Below are 9588 nucleotides of genomic sequence, written 5' to 3' on the forward strand. Positions count from 1 at the left end.
TTATGCTTATCTCAAGTACAGAAAAGATATTTGACAAAATTTAGCACACATTCAAGTTCAATTTAAACATTTATTCTATTTCTATATAATAATAATAAACTTGAAATTCAATTAAAAATATTATGTTCAATAACATAAAAAATATTCAATACTTAGGGGTAAAGTTAACAAAATGTATATAAAGCATATATTCTGAAAATTAAATAGAGTTAATAGGAGAAATTAAATAAAACCTAAGTAGAAAAAGATAACATGTTTATAGATCAGAAGAATCACCATTATTAGATTTAATGATATGTAGATTTAATTAATTTACACAGTAGTCCCCCCTTGTTCATGGAAGATATTTTTCAACACCCCCAGGGGATGCCTAAAACTTCAGATAGTACCAGACCCTGTATATACTATGTTTTTTCCTATACATACATACATATGATAAAGTTTAATTTATAAACCAGGCACACAGTAAAAGATTAACAGCAGTAATAAAATAGAGTAATTTAATAATATAATGTAATAAAAATTATGTGAATGTAGTCTGTGTCTGTGTCTGTGTCTGTATCTGTGTCTGTGTCTGTGACTGTGTCTGTATCTGTGTCTGTGTCTCTGTGTCTGTGTCTCTGTGTCTGTGTCTGTGTCTATGTCTGTATTTGTATCTCTTTCTCTCTCTGTCTCTGTCTCTCTCATAGCCATCTGATAACTGAGAGGGCTAAGTGACTAAGGGGCATGGAGTGTATGGAGCTTGGATACTATGGAAAAAGGGATGATTCACGTCTCATGTGGGACAAAGCAAGATGGCTCAAAATTTTATCATGACAGTCGGAATTGCATACAATTTAATACTTATAAATTGTTTATTTCTGGGATTTTCCACTAAATATTTTGAAATTTAGTCTCATTGAAGTTTATCTTGAGTTCAATATGTTTCAGTTTTAAGATCCAGACTAATATTCCCCCTATCATTTCCAAAGACTTTTAAGGAATCTGCAATCTGAGAAAACTTTGCCATGTAGACATCTCTTCACATCTATTAGATTTGACTTTATACCACTCTATTAAATCATTTAATATTTTCTACTCTCTTCATCATGAGATGTTACAGGTTAAATGATTAAAGATATCTCTTAGTTCAGCCAAATTCAAGTTTTCATTATTCTTTCTTGTTCTCCTTGTACTTTGGGGATGTTTTGAAAGAAGGAAAGGGAAGAAAAAGGCATTTCTAACATATTGAGATATATTTTTATTCCTGCTCCTAGTTTGTCCCTGCATTCCATATTATAATTCAATTTCAATATCTTTATCTGTATTATTGAAGAGGATATTAGGATATTTTTATGCTTTTTGGAGCTAAGTTGCTCTGAATTTCTCCAAATAATCACATATTTTATTTCCAGTTTTTCTTCGAAATAATTATTGTAATGGTCAAGGCTTATTGAGTATTTATAGTATTTCAGGCTTTGGTCTATAGACTTAATAGACACTTAAGTCTGTTATTTTTATTTTATTTGAAGATGAGTAATATTATACCAGCTTAACTGACAAAATTAAAAAACACTGAGACAATGAGAGCTTAAGTAACTTGCCCAAGGTAATTCAGTTTGTAAATAATGGTCCTATAATTTGAATGCAGGTAGCCTGACTTTACACTGCATCTTTAACTACTATTCTGTGCAATATAGTGGAATTGAGAAGTAAAACATAATCACTTATAAACACACACACACACACACACACACACACACACACACACACACGTCGATTTTCAATGCATTTTCTCCACTTTCCTTTCTGACATTTGACTTAGAAATCAAAATCAGGGCTTATAAGAAACTTAGAAAAAATAAACACAGTATTTGAGTAAATTATTTTTATTTACCATACATGCTAATCTCGTCTCTTTAGAATGTAAGAATCTATTACGAGGACCTTAAACTCTAATGAAACACTGAGTTACCAGAGGAGAGAAGCTACTGCATAGTGGTTAAATTTGCTGATGACAAGAGGACAAACTGCCAGTTTCCACGATAGTCTAGCTATCTTGGTTGATTATACTAGAATTTGATCCTGATGTTTCCAGCAGAGGCTTCTTCTCGTCCTAACTTCCTTCTCTTTCTCCCTCTCTCCCTCCCTTTTTTCTTTCTCCCCTCCTTCCCTCCATAATGCTGGGAATAAATTAATAAAATAGGCATAGTCTCTGGTCTTGTGAAATTGTGTGGTAAGAGAAGGTAGATAACTAAGTAGTACATACTTAACTGCATAATTGCTAAAGTAGTATACCCTGCAAAGGAAAAATACAGCTACTATGAGAGTGTAAAAAAATATTAGCTAAGCTAGTTTTGATGACCAGGGAAGGTGTGCCTGAGAAAGTGATACATAAACCAAAAAATAAAATATGAGAAGAAAGCCTTCCTTTTGTGGATTTGTGAGAAATTCCTCGATCTATATAACATAAGAGAAATAAAACTTTTAAAAGAAAATTTATGTCTTTTAACACAAAGTTTCAGGGGAAAAACGTGGAATGAATTAGCATTACAGCATAATTTACAGAAGTTTTTATATACTTTTGGAAAGTGACTTAACCTCTCAGAGACTCGGTTACCTCATCTGTAATTGGTTTTAGTAAAACATGTTTGTTTTATTATTTACATGTTTAGTTACATGTTTGTTGAGAGGATGAAATAAGATAGCCTTTCAAAGAGAACAAGATAGTGTCAAGCACATAGCAGAGATGTATAATTGTTTATTTCTTGCCCTGTTTTTTTAAAAAGCAATCATTCTTTTGAGCTAACATAAGGAATTTGTCATCTCAGTCAATAGTCAAGCAAATAAATTATTATTTACCCAAACTACCAGAACAGCAGCTCAGTTATATAGCAAGTCCCCACATATGCTGACAACCCTGGCCTTATTTCTTTATAAACAATTTATTCTCTTTATACTAACAGGTTTGTTACTTTCACTCCTCTTAATGGACAGAAAGAAGAGAGAGCAGACTTAAGAAAGAATAATAAATAGAGATAGAAAAGATCTGGAAGTCAGGGAATGAAAACTAACCCTGTTTCTTGCATTTTTGCAGTGTCATGAATCTTAGGACAGGCATACTTCATTTCACAGCTTTAATCACTAATTTAGGTTTTCACTTTGGGGTCTTAAACTTTGGCATATCACTCAGTCTGGCCAGGTCTTATTGGAACAGAGATTCAGGTTGCCCTATATTTTTCTAAGCTTCTCACACCCTCTATCCATAAGGGCACTTATGGTTATCTCCTTTATTTCCTATTTCTTCCTTTCATGTATTTCTTGTGACCTCACACTACATTTGCTTCCACTTTCATGATCTACCCTGTGTGCCAGTGCTTTACAATGGTTGTGTTTGTCTTTTGCAAGGTAATTGTTATCTAATGAATAAACCCAAGTTGCTAGATTAATATGAGTAGACTGAGGTTTGGGTCAATTGTATCTTTCAGCAGTAGATTTCTGTTTAGTTTGTACCTATAAAATATTGCCAGATTCTGTGTTCACTAAAAGTGGAATGATTTTATCTATATCTGCATCTAATTGGTAGCTGTATCTGTGTGTGTATGTGTATGTGTGTGTGTATGTGTGTGTGTGTGTGTGTGTGTGTACCTTTATTGCTAATATTTTCTATTTTAGCTGTTAGGTCATCCATATTATCTTTGGTTAATCCTGAAATATAAATATTATTGAGAAAAAAGAAATGTAAGAATCACATATTTGTCCAAAATTGTAAATGAGGACATTGCACTTGCCAAATTGGACTGTTTGGGAAATATCTGTAACTCTTTTTCCATATCAGTCATCTTCTTGGTCTTACCTCTGGTGCTGGTTCTCATTATTTCTTACTGATTATTTTAAAGCACTTCTGTTCATAATCTGGTCTAAACTTCAATCTCTAACATCATCTCTTTGGGCTTTTTCTTATATACAATATGCTCAAGTTTCTCTAAAATTAAGCATATGCAAACCATTTGATGGATGTTTGGCAAAAAACTACAGCACCATTTTTTTCCAAATTAAAAGAGTTTATTATGATGTAAACTTATCAAAATAAAACATGATGTTATATCAAAGTCTTAATATAAATAATATTAATTATTAAATATTAGGAGCGGGATTATTTGGTTTTCAATCTTTCTCAAAATTATCTACCTCTGGCTTGTTGACAGCTTGGACCATTTTTCAGTGTCTACATTGTTATTTTTTTTAAATCAGTATTTTTATTCAACAAGGCAACTTTAACTTATAATTATAAGTCTTTGGTAACTAATCAATTAAGTTAACAAAAATATTTATTGAACGTTTACTATTTGCTTAGAAACAGTCTCTATACTGAGTACATTAAGTCCATGAGTTATAGCAGACAAAACTATTGATCTTTGAGACCCGTGAAGAACTTAGATATTAAAGGAGGAAAGCAGACAATAAATGATATATGTAATGAATAAGTAAATTATTTAGTGCATTGTAAAATGCTACGGGCTATAAAATCTATAAAATAGTAGAATAGAGTAAGAGGGATAACAAATGCTTCATGAAACTTGTAGAAATAGGGGTTTCAAGTCAATCCTCATCGAGAAGGTAAAATATGAGCAAAGTCTTGAAGGAGGTGACATATTTAGGCAAGTGGATATCTGGAATAAGAGTGTTTAGGCAGAGGAAACAGTAAGAATAAAGGCTTATGGCTTGGCAAGTCCAAAAACCATTAATGAAGCCAGTGAGGCTGAATCAAAGTGAGAATAGGGAAAATAATAAGAGAATAAACATTTGAATGAAGCATGGAGTCTCACAAAAGACTACTTTCAATGCAGTAAAAAATACTAGAGACAACTCTCATTTTTAAGATTTGGTGATAAATACATTACAATGATAAAAATCACAAATTAACATGTAATTGACATGAAAATACCTATATTAGAGGTCTTGTATTTGCTCAGCTGAATTTCTGTTAACTTGAACTGGACAGCACAATACTTTTAGTATATGGGCAACCTATGAGACTATAATGAAATGGCAAAAAAATGAATTTAATATATATTTTTAGTTCCATTTAGATTCTATACTCTTACCTTTGTCTTGGAGATAGAAGAGTGGATTTTAACAAATCCACAGAGCAATGGTATTTGTCACCAACTGGGATCATCATTAGAGAGAATTGGTTTCCTAATCACGTCAGTGGGGATAAATAAAAAATATTTGGCAGAAATGGCAATGTTAATAAATAATTCTCAAGTGACTGAGACAAATGGTAGCTTCTGATCAAAATCCTCTGAATATCACTCAAAACAGTATCTGAAGACCAGTAGTCTGTGTTTCCCATACTATGCTTTTATTATCTTCTCTCAAGTTCAAATTGTTTGTGTTTTCCTGTTTATTCCAAATATGACACTCGGAATTTGTATCCTTCACAACGGCGATTGCATCTGTTTAAGTTCATTTTCTTCACTTGTAAGTCCACATTAGATATTAAGCTTTTTAATGGAAGTTTCTAATTAGTTTCAAAGGGGCCAGAGGGCAAGGCAGTTTCTTGATTCTTCACACACGGCACTATTAACCCTGACTGAAAATCTTACAGTATGCTATGTGTTTTGAACAATACAAAACTCTAGAAAACTACCATCTTTGAAAATTATATATACCCTGAAGTTTACTTTGAATTGACAATATTTATCCAATGTATTTGCAGAAATAAACAGAAAAACTCTTAAATACCAACAATTGCATTTGATTCTTGATATTTGTTGGCAACTAATCACAACTCCTCTGCAAGCCCCTACCCTGACATGTAAATATTTGAAAAGAAGCTAAAATATAGTTATCTGAGCCTCTTGTGCTTTTAGTGACCCCCATAGATAGAGCCAGAAAGTAGACTGAGAGTAAAAAATCAATGAAGAAAAAAATAATGGATAATGAAGTTTATCAACAAATATGTTGGCACTCTTTTAATGGTCTACTTCGTGTGATGCTGATGGAAAAATTCCATATTGATAGTTCCTGTTCATGATATTTTTACTATAAAGTTTGGAAAAATACAAGTTTTATTTGTGCTATACAGCTAAAGAAAAATGACACAACCTTTCTGACCTACTACTTTTCTCCTATAAGACATGTCTGCTTTTGATTCTATAGCACTAAAGTAGATTGAATATTAATGTAGAAACTTTTGTAGAATCAAAGGAACTTGCATTAAAAAGAGCTTAAACTGTTTCTAAAAATCATAAGTTGCAAACTAAGATTTCCTAAGATAAATCCAAAACAAATGTATATTGCTCAGTTAACAAACTGCTATTAAAAAAAAAAAAAAAAAAGCAAAAGAATTTCACATCCTTAAGGTGGACTTGGGTCCAACAGTTACCAAAACCCCCACATCCTTTGTTATGTATCTCAGTTGAATCACTTAGATGCGTTATCTGCATGTCTTCATCATTTTATGAGGAGAGAGACTGAGACTTAGAGTGGATTAGTTAGCCTGCCCTTAACCACACAGCTAGTTAGCGGTAGAGCTGGGGTTATAATCTAAAGTTCTTGGTTCCCAGTTCAGTGCTCCTACTGTATCTAAAAGTTTTAAAGTGATGGAGTAAGTATAGTGTAGGGTGGCATTATTATTACATGTAATTGGATTTCTTTCTCAAAATATTGAAATTGTCAGAGAATGTATTTGTATGTAATGATGGTGAAATCCTTTCTCAGAAAATAGTGAACTTGAAGATCCAGAGTACACACAAAGACACAGGTTGTTTCTCAGGACAATAGGATTAATATGACATGACTATACCTTGCATCTATATTTCTCTTACTGCTAGAAATTCTAGTGACCCACACAGTGAATGAACAATTCTGCCACATTCAATCACCCATCATCTGGAGAAATATGCAAGAGGCCATGATGGACATGGTAATGTATAAACGTTTTAACTGTTAAATGGGGGAAACTGGCAGTTGAACTTACTAATACTCAAAGAAAACCTAAGAAAACAAAAGAAGTACACAGATTGTCATTTCGTGAATATGATGAACAATATAAACTATGAAGTGACCATGCAGCTCATTTCAAAAACAAAATTGGTGAACTCCAAAAATTTCTTTGCCCCACTGGTTTGGTTTTGGTGCTTTATATTAACGAAGCCAAGTGTAAGATGGGTACTTCCTTTAGCATTACATGTAGGTTGATCAGAGAAATTTCTTACCTATTTTACTTTCTTGTATGGTAGAAGCAGCTTTTGGAAACAGAACCACACTATTAAAATGGTCTGTTCATCTAATTCTATTTTGTAGTATTAAAAATCCCTCCTCTGGATTGCAGACTCACTTGACTTCTTTGGCATCAAGAAGTGTTTAAAAGCATAAAATTGAAAATGAAAGACAAGATGCTTAGTAATATGCTTTATGTGCCAGGCTAACAGGGGACTGTCAAGGCCAAGTGTTTCACTGCAGATGATTCATTGACAACAGGGGCCAGCACAGACACAGAAGAACCAGAGCATTGAAATCCTTAGACCCAAAATACTTCACCAGTTAAAATGAGAATTTATATTTCTGAGTGTCCTTTTCTTCCCCCCTTATCATTACCAATTAATGTTTATTTTCCTTCTTCCTAGAACTTTCTGCCACTGTTTGTTTAATGGTGTGTATTTTCTTTTATAATAAGTGTGTTATCACTTTGCATAATTATTATGTGTGATTAATCCTGTATGCTCTGGAAAACTGTTAGGTTTTCTTATTTAACCAGAGGGAATGTCTTTAAGTCTTTGTGTTATTCACATATAATGCAAGTTGACAAGAACTCCTGTGAATGGAACAGAATATAAAAAGTCTGTATTTAAAAGTCTGTGTTAAAGTAACTGTAAGGATGACATTATTTTTCCCTTCTATTACCATCCCTCTGTTAACTCATAAGTACAGAAGAGTTTTCCATGTGACACAAGAATATTTTGGAGATCAGAGTAACAGGCATATTGTATTTCACAACAGGATAAATTATAAAACATGATATTGTTTCTGATAATAAAATATGGATGAGAGTGTAATCAAAACTATTTATGACTTAATTCTTGATGCATGGAGACCAGTCCCAAGACTATGATATTAGATGACAGATAAATAGATAGGTAGATAGACAGACATATAGATGGATAGGTAAGTGATAGATGAGAGAGACAAAAGACTATAATATATTCATACAAGACAAATAATAAATTGTTATTTTAATGAAAGCGGTATCTCTCAGATTTTCAGCATATGACTTGTAAAATTGCCTTTCTTAGTAGGCACAGAGACTTGACAAAGACTCATACCATTTGCCAGATTTCTGTTCAAAATTAGATGGACAAAGGAGCCAAACAAATGGAGACAAAACTATTAGCTTTTGCCCTGATCTATGTGGAAGAATATACTTTATGAATCATACAGTCATAGGCTATGCTGTAAAACTGAGACCTCACTCCACGAGGACAGTCTTTATCTCCAGTTTATGAAATGCCTAGGAACAAACAAAAATACACATATCAGATCAAAGTAGGAAAGAAAGAGAAAAGCTTAAGCTCTACATGCCCTGTTCCTTACTTCAAACAAATCAATTAGATATCTTACTGTTTCTCCAGTAGGAAATAATGACTTAAATTCTCTTTCAGAGTCACTTTTCAATCTCTGACTTTAAGGCCATAATTACACAGTGTCTTTATGCTTGTTGAAAATTTATTTTATGACATTGATTGTTTATTCTGGCATCTTTTACTCTTTGAATTTAAGTGATTTTGATTCAGATGTTCTATTTTTTAAATTTTCAAATTTTACTAATTACTATAGCTTTTTAGAATAGTGTTTTTAAGAATATTTTGTTTAAATTCTTCTTTGAAATATTTTTTTGGCTCAACAGCAATAAAATAAATTTTAATAAATAAAATCAGTCTACGGCCTTGCTACCCTGAACCAGCTCAATCCTGTCTGATCTCGGAAGCTAAGCAGGATAGGGCCTGGTTAGTACTTGGATGGGAGACCACCTAGGAAGACCAAGTGTTGTAGGAGCACAAAATATAAAAAATAAGGGATTGTAAACTGACAAGGTCCTTGAAATCTGTGAGGTCAACCCAGGGTTGCCTCGCCTAAAAAAAAAAAAAAAAGGTAATAAATAAATAAATAAATAAATAAATAAATAAATAAAATTGGAACAGATATAGCATAGAAAAAATTATAAAATCATTCACACTTTATTAAGTGTACATATAGGTAATGGTGGTGGAAATTAAGATTCTACAACCACTGGAAAACTCTTGGGAAAAAAAAAAATAACAATTCCCTCATATAGGTAAGCTGAATGAAGAAACAATGATTCCACCAATATTTACAGTTTTTAATGTAACAAATGAGTTCACTTCTTCTTACTACTCTAAAATAGGTCGGGTTGATGGCAATACTACTCACAGGGGATAATGCATAACTAAATTGTTTCTGTTTTGTTTTAGTAGAACTCAAGATTAGAGAACCCACCCTTTCCAGAAGCTCTGTTTAGGAAGAATACATATTTTTTTTTGGGGGGGGGGCAGGGTTGGAGGTGAAAAAAGGCATACCAAA

At 32.6% G+C, this 9588-nt stretch overlaps 1 pseudogene; it reads left to right on the top strand.

The window, feature by feature from the left end:
• Window positions 1-8923: 8923 nt before the first annotated feature.
• Window positions 8924-9042, top strand: LOC111736078 (annotated as a pseudogene).
• Window positions 9043-9588: the final 546 nt, after the last annotated feature.

Source organism: Pteropus vampyrus, unplaced genomic scaffold (genome assembly GCF_000151845.1).
Source record: "Pteropus vampyrus isolate Shadow unplaced genomic scaffold, Pvam_2.0 Scaffold17, whole genome shotgun sequence".
NCBI classification, from domain to species: Eukaryota; Metazoa; Chordata; class Mammalia; order Chiroptera; family Pteropodidae; genus Pteropus; species Pteropus vampyrus.